The following is a 12,583-nucleotide window of genomic DNA, read 5'->3' as shown; positions in this document are numbered from 1 at the left end:
GACTCTTTTTCTCCCACTCTTGGACATGTATGTGTGTAATTCCTTGGAAATGTCAATGTGTTCTATGGGCTATGGGGTCTTTTACTCCATAGGGTCTCATATGTTTTTCTATGTGTGTTACACCGCTCCCTACGTGCCGTAGCACTGGGGCGTCCTAGCGGACCTCCACTTTAGACTCCATACCCGGGGACTGACTACTGTCTCCCCGGGCATGTAAAGTCACCATTGGCTTTACTAGACCTAAATTTACTAACAGAACTAGTACAAACCATCTTATTGTGGACGTACTAGTAGGGATAATTCGATTACTCCTAGATCTGTTACTCGAGGGGGCACTGTCCCGTCCCCCCTCGTAGAGTTTTGGCTGGTGGCAGTGGAAACTACTTGTTATGTTCGACCCCGAACATAACCCTATGGGATTCGTCCCATTGTTGGAGATTGATCCTTTTCCTGGTTAATCTCTAACGTACCACCGATCTACTTATCTTAAATAAGTTTATCGGATGGTATTTTCTGCCAGAACTCGGTTTGTAAAATGGCGTCTGTGTTCGTCTCTGTGACTCCTAAACCATAGGTTGAGCCCTTTGTTCCACTTTTGGCGGGCCTCTGGACAGGACCCTCCAAAGTGGTGCCATTCTGTCTGGGTTACCACAGGGGTGTGGGAGGGGGTTTAGGCACCCTGGACCGAGTTGCCTTGCCAACTCCGGTCGCACTCTGGAATGATTGGCCCAAGTGGTGAGCCTCCCCGCTCACCACTTAGCATGTGTTGATTGACAGCTAGGCTGAATGAATGGGGGTTTTCTGCATAAAAGCAGGGCTTTTGGGACTGGATCTTCAGAAGTCGCCACAGGACCTAAGAATCCGATGAGGGTAACGCTGAGCCAACCTGCACGACGACACCTCCGGTGAAGCCCTGCAGAACCGACTCACCACTTCCCGACGACAGAGGAGATCTCCCTGCCGGAGAGTCTCTTCCCCTGACTGGTGGGAACAACCAGTCCCCTTTGCTTTTTATTCGCCTCAGGACGCAGTGGTCGAATTGCCCGTGCAGAGCACCTCGGCAACCGGATAGCCACTACCACTGTACCGCAACCAAAAGGTGGTGCCTTGTGACGGAGCACTCCGCGGCTGGTCTCTTCCCTGGTGGTGCACCGGACTTCACTTTTCTTCGACGACGAGATCATCTCTACTCTTGGCAAAGACCCGACGTGCATCCACCACCAGGAACAACTGCGCCCGCCGGAGCTGCCCTCCACAACAAGGTACCGTGTCCGCCTGGCTTCCCTTTCGATCGGTTCAAGTGAGGTGTCTTAATCCTCTCCGTTCCGTTGGGTCGCCTCCAAGCTTTTCTCATTTATTGTTCTGAACTGGTTCAATCTGCCGATAACAATTTGCTACAAAGACTTGAATGCATCTCGACTAGAGACTTTTTGGGACATCGCGCCTTGCCTCTCTCCGAGTGGGCCTGGCCTCTGAACTTTACGATCTATTGTGATTCTTGCCTTCCTGCCTTGCATGTTATCCGCGAAGTATTGAACTGTGTTGATTTCATAACCTGCCTATCTTTTTCTCTCCCGTCCTAACTAATATTAGAGTGTCATCTAGGTTGAGGTATACACCTCTGTCTGAAAATAAGTGTTACCAGTATAACCTAGAGTTGTCGAAATATTGCTAGGGGGATTGATCGTTTTCTGCTTCGTAGAGTAATTGTGTTTGATTTGTTTGCCGTGAATTTGCTATAGTGTTTTTCATAGATGTTCTGTTATAAATAAATACCTTAATATCTTTACACTAAGCTTCGTTGCGTGTTTGCTTGTCTTGCTGTGAAGAATTGCCCTATTTTGTATACTCCACATACTGCTCAACTCTTCTTGAGGGAAGTCTGACTGCTCAGCCACAGCTACCAAGTGAATCTGTGTGGTGCAGACTGCTACCAAGTGGGTTCACCGCCAAACGCCTGTAGTCCTAAATCTTTTGCAGTGGTCCCAGAGGGAACTGCACAGGTTTCCGCCTAACAGCCCCGGCGTTTTGCAACATTGTGCAGGACACATGCTGCCACTATGATCCTGCACACTACTGGGGGCGCATATAACAGCTGCCCGCCAGACCGGTCAAGGGAGCGAAAGCGTGACTTGAGCACTCCGAATGTGCGCTCCACTATGCCCCGGGTTGCAATATGGGCTGTGTTGTATCTTACCTCTGGAGGCGTGATGGGGTTCCGAATTGGCGTCATCATGTGGGTGCTCAGAGGGTAGGCACTGTCCCCTGGTGAGGAGGTGATGGGTATCATTACTGGGGTAGTGACATAACTCTGCATCTGACATGCATACATGTGCAGTGGCATTCATACTCACCAAGCAGCCATGTATCACCATGCCGGCCAGCTTCTAGGTCCCGGCTTAGGGTAGACATTCGGTAAATGAAGCTGTTATGGGTGGACCCTGGATAGTTGGCATATACTGAGGTGATGATTCCCTTAGCATTACATACTACCTGCACGTTGATGGAATGCCAATGCTTGCGGTTCCTATAGATGTGCTCAGATGCCCTGGGGGGACGTAGTGCCACATGGGTGCAGTCAATGGCACCTAGCACTTTTGGAAATTGTGCCACACTGTAGAAATCGAGGGCGGCAGCCTGCCTTTCTGCAGGTGTCCTGGGCAGGTATATGTGCCTACGGACTGATGGGCGTGCAGTGATGATGTTCAAGACCTGGTGTAGGCAGCGTGACTGCGTGGCCTGTGACACCCCACCCACTATGGCACTTGTCCGCTGAAATGATCCTGTGGCCAAGAAGTGCAGTACATTGAGGACCTTCTCCAGGGGGCTGAGTGCTTGGGAGCACAGGGTGGGTGATGTGAGGTCATCCTCCCACTCACTGACCAGGTCCAGTATTATGTGTGGGGGAAACTTGTACCTCCCATACACCTGGTCATCAGGCATCCCAAAAAGGCTGGTTCTGGGAGTGAAAATTCGGGCCCTCACTATCCTCCTCCTCCTTTGGTAACCCACGGCCACTGCTGCTAGGAATGGTATATTCATCCTGGCGTATGAGCTTGTTTGTGGTTTGCGCGCACTTTTATGCTGCGCGGGTCGACGTACGCCTGCTTCATGCTGGCGTACGTGTGTCAGGATTGGACCCTTTTTCGGCACGTCGTAGGCGAACGCGTGAATCTTCCCGCCCACACCAGGAATACACGTAGCACGCTCTCACAGGCACAGTCGCGGGTAAATATTCCCGCCCACCCCTGGAATACATGTGACCCACTCTCACATGCCCAATCGCGTGTGGAAGTTCACGCGCACCCCGAAGTACATGTACCCAGGCAAATCGCGTGTGGAAGTTTACGCGCACCCCCAGTAATACACGTACCCAGGCAAATCGCGTGTGGAAGTTCACGCGCACCCCGAAGTACACGTACAATCGCGTGTGGAAGTTCACGCGCTCCCCGAAGTACACGTACAATCACGTGTGGAACTTCACGCGCACCACGAAGTACATGTACCCAGGCGAATTGCACGGCTGGGGGGTGGGGGTGGTGGGAGACATGAGTGGGGGCCTGGTGGAGGCTGCCCCTGGTGGCTGGGGGGTGGGGGTGGTGGTAGACATGGGTGGGGGCCTGGTGGAGGCTGCCCCTGCACTGCGGGGGGGTGGGGGTGATAGGGGACATGAGTGGGGACTTGGTGGAGGCTGCCCCTGACTGCTGGGGGGTGGGGGTGATAGGGGACATGAGTGGGGGCTTGGTGGAGGCTGCCCCTGACTGCGGGGGGTGGGGGTGATAGGGGACATGAGTGGGGGCTTGGTGGAGGCTGCCCCTGACTGCTGGGGGATGGGGGTGATAGGGGACATGAGTGGGGGCTTGGTGGAGGCTGCCCCTGACTGCAGGGGGGTGGGGGTGATAGGGGACATGAGTGGGGGCTTGGTGGAGCTGCCCCTGGTGGCTGGGGGGGTGGAGGTGGTGGGAGACATGAGTGGGGGCCTGGTGGAGGGTGCCCCTGCACTGCGGGGGGTGGGGGTGGTGGGAGACATGAGTGGGGGCCTGGTGGAGGCTGCCCCTGCACTGCGGGGGGCGTGGGGGTGATAGGGGACATGAGTGGGGGCTTGGTGGAGGCTGCCCCTGACTGCTGGGGGGTGGGGGTGGTGGGAGACATGAGTGGGGGTCTGGTGGAGGCTGCCCCTGGTGGCTGGGGGGTAGGGGTGGTGGGAGACATGAGTGGGGGCCTGGTGGAGGGTGCCCCTGACTGCGGGGGGGTGGGGGTGGTGGGAGACATGAGTGGGGGCCTGGTGGAGGCTGCCCCTGACTGCGGGGGGGTGGGGGTGGTGGGAGACATGAGTGGGGGCCTGGTGGAGGCTGCCCCTGCACTGCGGGGGGTGGGGGTGATAAGGGACATGAGTGGGGGCTTGGTGGAGGCTGCCCCTGACTGCTGGGGGGTGGGGGTGGTGGGAGACATGAGTCGGGGCCTGGTGGAGGGTGCCCCTGGTGGCTGGGGGGTAGGGGTGGTGGGACACATGAGTGTGGGCCTGGTGGAGGGTGCCCCTGACTGCGGGGGGGGGTGGTGGGAGACATGAGTGGGGGCCTGGTGGAGGCTGCCCCTGACTGCGGGGGGGTGGGGGTGGTGGGAGACATGAGTGGGGGCCTGGTGGAGGCTGCCCCTGCACTGCGGGGGGGTGGGGGTGATAGGGGACATGAGTGGGGGCTTGGTGGAGGCTGCCCCTGACTGTTGGGGGGTGGGGGTGGTGGGAGACATGAGCGGGGGCCTGGTGGAGGCTGCCCCTGGTGGCTGAGGGGTGGGGGTGGTGGTAGACATGGGTGGGGGCCTGGTGGAGGCTGCCCTTGACTGCGGGGGGGTGGGGGTGGTGGGAGACATGAGTGGGGGCCTGGTGGAGGCTGCCCCTGTACTGCGGGAGGGGTGGGGGTGATAGGGGACATGAGTGGGGGCTTGGTGGAGGCTGCCCCTGACTGATGGGGGGTGGGGGTGGTGGGAGACATGAGTGGGGGCCTGGTGGAGGCTGCCCCTGGTGGCTGGGGGTGGGGGTGATAGGGGACATGAGTGGGGGCTTGGTGGAGGCTGCCCCTGACTGCTGGGGGGTGGGGGTGGTGGGAGACATGAGTGGGGGCCTGGTGGAGGCTGCCCCTGGTGGCTGGGGGGTAGGGGTGGTGGGAGACATGAGTGGGGGCCTGGTGGAGGGTGCCCCTGACTGCGGTGGGGTGGGGGTGGTGGGAGACATGAGTGGGGGCCTGGTGGAGGGTGCCCCTGGTGGCTGGGGGGTGGGGGTGGTGCGAGACATGAGTGGGGGCCTGGTGAGGCTGCCCCTGGTGGCTGGGGGGTGGGGTGATGGCGGACATGAGTGGGGGCTTGGTGGAGGCTGCCCCTGGTGGCTGGGGGGGTGGAGGTGGTGGGAGACATGAGTGGGGGCCTGGTGGAGGCTGCCCCTGGTGGCTGGGGGGTGGGGGTGGTGGGAGACATGAGTGGGGGCCTGGTGGAGGCTGCCCCTGGTGGCTGGGGGTGGGGGTGATAGGGGACATGAGTGGGGGCTTGGTGGAGGCTGCCCCTGGTGGCTGGGGGGGTGGGGGTGGTGGGAGACATGAGTGGGGGCTTGGTGGAGGCTGCCCCTGACTGCGGGGGTGGGGGTGGTGGGAGACATGAGTGGGGGCCTCGTGGAGGCTGCCCCTGGTGGCTGGGGGGTGGGGGTGGTGGTAGACATGGGTGGGGGCCTGGTGGAGGCTGCCCCTGCACTGCGGGGGGGGTGGGGGTGATAGGGGGCTTGGTGGAGGCTGCCCCTGACTGCTGGGGGCTGGGGGTGGTGGGAGACATGAGTGGGGGCTTGGTGGAGGCTGCCCCTGACTGCGGGGGGGTGGGGGTGGTGGGAGACATGAGTGGGGGCCTGGTGGAGGCTGCCCCTGGGGGGTGGGGGTGGTGGTAGACATGGGTGGGGGCCTGGTGGAGGCTGCCCCTGACTGCGGGGGGGGGGTGGGGGTGGTGGGAGACATGAGTGGGGGCCTGGTGGAGGCTGCCCCTGACTGCTGGGGGGTGGGGGTGGTGGGAGACATGAGTGGGGGCCTGGTGGAGGCTGCCCCTGGTGGCTGGGGGGTGGGGGTGGTGGTAGACATGGGTGGGGGCCTGGTGGAGGCTGCCCCTGGTGGCTGGGGGGTGGGGGTGGTGGGAGACATGAGTGGGGGCCTGGTGGAGGCTGCCCCTGGTGGCTGGGGGGTGGGGGTGGTGGTAGACATGGGTGGGAGCCTGGTGGAGGCTGCCCCTGCACTGCTGGGGGGTGGGGGTGATAGGGGACATGAGTGGGGGCTTGGTGGAGGCTGCCCCTGACTGCTGGGGGGTGGGGGTGATAGGGGAAATGAGTGGGGGCTTGGTGGAGGCTGCCCCTGACTGCGGGGGGGTGGGGGTGATAGGGGACATGAGTGGGGGCTTGGTGGAGGCTGCGCCTGACTGCGGGGGGGTGGGGGTGGTGGGAGACATGAGTGGGGGCCTGGTGGAGGGTGCCCCTGGTGGCTGGGGGGGTGGGGTGGTGGGAGACATGAGTGGGGGCCTGGTGGAGGCTGCCCCTGGTGGCTGGGGGGTGGGGGTGGTGGGAGACATGAGTGGGGGCCTGGTGGAGGCTGCCCCTGGTGGCTGGGGGGTGGGGGTGATAGGGGACATGAGTGGGGGCTTGGTGGAGGCTGCTCCTGGTGGCTGGGGGGTGGGGGTGGTGGGAGACATGAGTGGGGGCCTGGTGGAGGCTGCCCCTGGTGGCTGGGGGGTGGGGGTGGTGGGAGACATGAGTGGGGGCTTGGTGGAGGCTGCCCCTGACTGCGGGGGGGGGTGGGGGTGGTGGGAGACATGAGTGGGGGCCTGGTGGAGGCTGCCCCTGGTGGCTGGGGGGTGGGGGTGGTGGTAGACATTGGTGGGGGCCTGGTGGAGGCTGCCCCTGCACTGCGGGGGGTGGGGGTGATAGTGGACATTAGTGGGGGCTTGGTGGAGGCTCCCCCTGACTGCTGGGGGATGGGGGTGGTGGGAGACATGAGTGGGGGCTTGGTGGAGGCTGCCCCTGACTGCGGGGGGGTGGGGGTGGTGGGAGACATGAGTGGGGGCCTGGTGGAGGCTGTCCCTGGTGGCTGGGGGTGGGGGTGGTGGGAGACATGAGTGGGGGCCTGGTGGAGGCTGCCCCTGGTGGCTGGGGGTTGGGGGTGGTGGTAGACATGGGTGGGGGCCTGGTGGAGGCTGCCCCTGACTGCGGGGGGGTGGGGGTGGTGGCAGACATGAGTGGGGGCCTTGTGGAGGCTGCCCCTGCACTGCGGGGGGTGGGGGTGATAGGGGACATGAGTGGGGGCTTGGTGGAGGCTGCCCCTGACTGCTGGGGGGTGGGGGTGGTGGGAGACATGAGTGGGGGCCTGGTGGAGGCTGCCCCTGGTGGCTGGGGGGTGGGGGTGATAGGGGACATGAGTGGGGGCTTGGTGGAGGCTGCCCCTGGTGGCTGGGGGGGTGGAGGTGGTGTGAGACATTAGTGGGGGCCTGGTGGAGGGTGCCCCTGGTGGCTGGGGGGTGGGGGTGGTGGGAGACATGAGTGGGGGCCTGGTGGAGTCTGCCCCTGGTGGCTGGGGGGTTGGGGTGGTTGGAGACATGAGTAGGGGCCTGGTGGAGGCTGCCCCTGGTGGCTGGGGGGTGGGGGTGATAGGGGACATGAGCGGGGGCTTGGTGGAGGCTGCCCCTGGTGGCTGGGGGGTGGAGGTGGTGGGAGACATGAGTGGGGGCCTGGTGGAGGGTGCCCCTGCACTGCGGGGGGTGGGGGTGATAGGGGACATGAGTGGGGGCTTGGTGGAGGCTGCCCCTGACTGCGGGGGGTGGGGGTGATAGGGGACATGAGTGGAGGCTTGGTGGAGGCTGCCCCTGACTGCGGGGGGGTGGGGGTGGTGGGGGTGGTGGGAGACATGAGTGGGGGCCTGGTGAAGGGTGCCCCTGGTGGCTGGGGGGTGGGGGTGGTGGGAGACATGAGTGGGGGCCTGGTGGAGGCTGCCCCTGGTGGCTGGGGGTGGGGGTGGTGGGAGACATGAGTGGGGGCCTGGTGGAGGCTGCCCCTGGTGGCTGGGGGGTGGGGGTGATAGGGGACATGAGTGGGGGCTTGGTGGAGGCTGCCCCTGGTGGCTGGGGGGGTGGAGGTGGTGTGAGACATTAGTGGGGGCCTGGTGGAGGGTGCCCCTGGTGGCTGGGGGTTGGGGGTGGTGGGAGACATGAGTGGGGGCCTGGTGGAGTCTGCCCCTGGTGGCTGGGGGGTGGGGGTGGTTGGAGACATGAGTAGGGGCCTGGTGGAGGCTGCCCCTGGTGGCTGGGGGGTGGGGGTGATAGGGGACATGAGCGGGGGCTTGGTGGAGGCTGCCCCTGGTGGCTGGGGGGTGGAGGTGGTGGGAGACATGAGTGGGGGCCTGGTGGAGGGTGCCCCTGCACTGCGGGGGGTGGGGGTGGTGGGAGACATGAGTGGAGGCTTGGTGGAGGCTGCCCCTGACTGCGGGGGGGTGGGGGTCGTTGGAGACATGAGTGGGGGCCTGGTGGAGGGTGCCCCTGGTGGCTGGGGGGTGGGGGTGGTGGGAGACATGAGTGGGGGCCTGGTGGAGGCTGCCCCTGGTGGCTGGGGGTGGGGGTGGTGGGAGACATGAGTGGGGGCCTGGTGGAGGCTGCCCCTGGTGGCTGGGGGGTGGGGGTGATAGGGGACATGAGTGGGGGCTTGGTGGAGGCTGCCCCTGGTGGCTGGGGGGGTGGAGGTGGTGTGAGACATTAGTGGGGGCCTGGTGGAGGGTGCCCCTGGTGGCTGGGGGGTGGGGGTGGTGGGAGACATGAGTGGGGGCCTGGTGGAGTCTGCCCCTGGTGGCTGGGGGGTTGGGGTGGTTGGAGACATGAGTAGGGGCCTGGTGGAGGCTGCCCCTGGTGGCTGGGGGGTGGGGCTGCCTGCAGGGGCCATGGAGGGTGTAGAGGGAACACCTGGAGGGACCCATATGGCCATATCACGTGTTGCATTCCCCCGCAACACTGAAATACACGTAGCCAAATCGCGTGTGAAACTTCCCGCGCACCCCTGAAATCCACGTAACCAGCAAAATCGCGTGTGAGACTTCGCGCGCACCCCTGAAATCCACGTACCCAGCCAAATCGCGTGTTGAACTTCCCGCGCACCCCTGAAATCCACGTACCCGGCCAAATCGCGTGTGAAACTTCCCGCGCACCTCTGGAATCCACGTAACCAGCCAAATCGAGTGTGAAATTTAGCGCGCACCCCTGAAATCCACGTAACCAGCCAAATCGCGTGTGAAACTTCGTGCGCACCCCTGAAATCCACGTACCCAGCCAAATCGCGTGTTGAACTTCCCGCGCACCACTGAAATCCACGTACCCGGCCAGATCGCGTGTGGAACTTCCCGCCCACCCCTGAAATCCACGTACCCAGCCAATTCGCGTGTGAAACTTCCCGCGCACCCCGAAATACACGCACACGTTATTTTTCAGTCAGCGGGTGTCCGTGTTTGTGGGTACCTCTTTGCACGTCATTTGTCCTGGAGGGCCACAGTATGGGACATTCATCATAGCTGTATATAGGTGCTATTTGTTGGCGCACCTTTTGGCGCACCTTTTTTACAGGCGCAGGGACGCTACCACCTGCTTTCTTGTGGCGGTCGTGTTTGTGCCTGTGCGCTGCTTTGACCGTGCGCTGTTTTGCCCTATTCGATTCCATGAATACGTGTTGTAGGCGAGCGTGTGGGCGTTCCGCGCACTTGCACCCTGTACTTCCCCCGTGACGCCCACATTTTGGCAAGTTGTTCCCCATTCCGAGTGTTACGCCCCGTGTTCCGCCTACTTTTGTTGCGTGCGCCGCGCTATGTGCGATTTTCGCTGTGGCCTGTGCGATTTTCGCTGTGACCTGGCGCACGCCGTTAGATGGCCTGTGCGCCAACGCGCGCCACGCACTTTTTTAGCGCACATCAGATGTTTTTTTCGCGCACGCCCTTCCATGAATCGATGTGCGCTGCTTTTCGTGCGATTTTCGCACTTGCACTGCGATTTTTGCAATTCCACTGCGATTCGCACGTTTTTGCCCACTTGCGCCGCGCTAATTATTCCATGAATCGGCCTCTATATGTTTGAAGGGTGTGTGGCCTGAATGTATGACAAGTGGAACACACCTTAAAAGCATAAGTCTTTACAACACTAGTGCTTCATGATCCACCCTAAAATACTTTCTTTAACCCACTTTCAATGTATTTGAGGCAAGGGCAATTACTTTCTATTCACCATGTACCGCCTGCGATAAGGTGGCACCAAGTGGAAAAGCACTAATATCATGGGCAATACCCAGCTCTTAATATTTATAAAGCGGGTGCCTCACACATTTTACCCATCAGTTGTATGAAAGCCTTTCTTCACTCTGACGATTATTCAAATGCTCTGCCCTCCTGGGGGGTGCTATTGAGTCCAGAGCAAGGTAGCATCTATTACCTAGGGTTCCATAAACTTTAGGGAAACTGATGAAATCATCCATTATTCTGCACCTACGTTCACTGAAACCTACAACTGGTGATTCTTGTGTTGGTCTGAGTCGGCTGTTTTTAAACGTCCTTCTGTTGAGTCGGTTAATGTGTGGGGTGAAGGAGCTGGCCTGCATGGCCCCAGAACAACAGACGCTGCATATGCGTACCGTTGACCGGTTCTGGCAGCGAGAATGCTGTGCCCATTTGCTCAGTGGTGTGGGCATTGGTATGGGATATCCATTCAGCTCTGAGCCCTCTGTGGCTTCCATTTCTCTTCCCTCTCCCTTTCCACTAAAGGGGGCTCCTCGTTGGGAAGAGGGCAAGACCGTGTTGTGGAAGAGGCGCTGTGGTCCACTCAAGTGCACTACACGGGTAGGCGATCACTTCTTGATAAGCAGTGGAGCAGGTGGCAGGCCAGCAATGCAGCCTAGTTCCAATTTCTGTTCTATGGGGATGAGGAGTGCACCCCTGGCTCAAGCCTTGCTGTGAATACAGAGGCGTGGGGAGGGGAAGGAGACAGCAGTGCCTCAGGATCTGTGCCGCTCCTAGGGGTACACCGAGACATCTGATTTCACAACTATCCTTTGTCTTTTTGTCTTTTGGAGGCCATCCTCCCTTCCAACAGAAGAGGGGATGTTTGGGCAGGGGCGGAGGCTACTGAGACAATGAGGGTGGAGGATGGTGGCCCTTCCGAGAGACCAAAGTAGGGCTCAACAACACTGTCCGACTTCATGCTGTGAGGGGGAGGGGTCGTTCTGTTTGCTTTAACTTCTCCATATCTTGTTATAGGTCATGCTGTGACTGCTTTCCTGACTGGTGGTCAATAACTGAATAGGCTAAAATGGTGAATTCAGTGTCCAGTTAAAGGATCGAATGTAAAAGGATTGAATGCAAAAGGATCGACGCAATAGGGCCGAAAACAAAAGGATCACATTTTTTTTTATTATATTTCTTTTTTTTGGTTTTCGTATAGTTAAAAAAAGTGTTTTTTATCACAAAAAACGGGGATTGGGCCCCCCCCCCAAAAAAAAATGTAAATGTTTTTTTCTTTTTTAGATCCTCTTGTTTTCGATCCTTTTGAATCGATCCTTTTACCATTCAATCCTTTTTTTTCGATCCTTTGACCTACAACTGGTGAATTCTAGTAAGAACTAGTTTAGTTTAGTTTAATTTGTTTATTTGTAAAGTGCGGCCGAACCCTCAGGTAACTGGGCGCATTCTTTTAGGAGCAGCAGTGTTACATGAAATTGCACATACATACAGGGTATAACATAGGATAGTACAGTAGTATAGTACAGTACTAAACCAAGCTGACCATTCAGGCAGGCAGCAGGAAGAATAAGGACTCGGGATGTGCATCTATTTTGGTTCTCATACTTCATCATCACAGATGTGTAAGTAGGGCCAATCAAATAATTATGTAGTGTGCCAGACCCACATTTTTCAAAAAATGTTGAGTCGTTTTCTGTTCTGACTTTCCCAAGCATGTGCCGAGTCTAACGCATTTCAATTTGAAGACAAGGTTTGTTCTGCATTTAATTGAATTTTGTTCACCATAAGGTTTCTATTTCTCTGTACTGCGAAAGTATTTCGACGTGTTATTATTGGCCTTTCATGTTCGCTGCTGCACCAATCTTTCATGCATATGTGGTATTGTGGTTATTGATGAAATATTAACGTGTTTGGAAGCATGCATGGGCTGCAAGTAGGTATTGCAAGAAAGTGAATTGCCATGCCAATGCGAGGAGCACATGTTTAATGATGCTGGCAGTAATGGGGAGTAAATAATGTGTGGCGCTAAGGGAAAAGGAAGTGCCATCCAATGAAAGTTAACAGTTTGTTTCCAAATGCAGTTTATCAGCATGAAATAATTAAGCTCAGGTTTCCACAAGGTTATTAAATGGGGTTAAAGTGTTTTTTCTAGGTAGAAATTCGTTATTATATACTGCTTGGAGTTTTTGGAAGTATTCATGGGAGATTTGTTTGTATATGTATTTCACATTGTGAAAATGTTTATTGGAACTTAAAGTTACCTAAACTATACAATCTTAACTGAGATGTTATGTGGATTGAAA

This window comes from Ambystoma mexicanum, chromosome 11 (genome assembly GCF_040938575.1).
Source record: "Ambystoma mexicanum isolate Mex_15411 chromosome 11, UKY_AmexF1_1, whole genome shotgun sequence".
NCBI classification, from domain to species: domain Eukaryota; kingdom Metazoa; phylum Chordata; class Amphibia; order Caudata; family Ambystomatidae; genus Ambystoma; species Ambystoma mexicanum.
Note: the sequence above shows the minus strand (reverse complement) of the source record.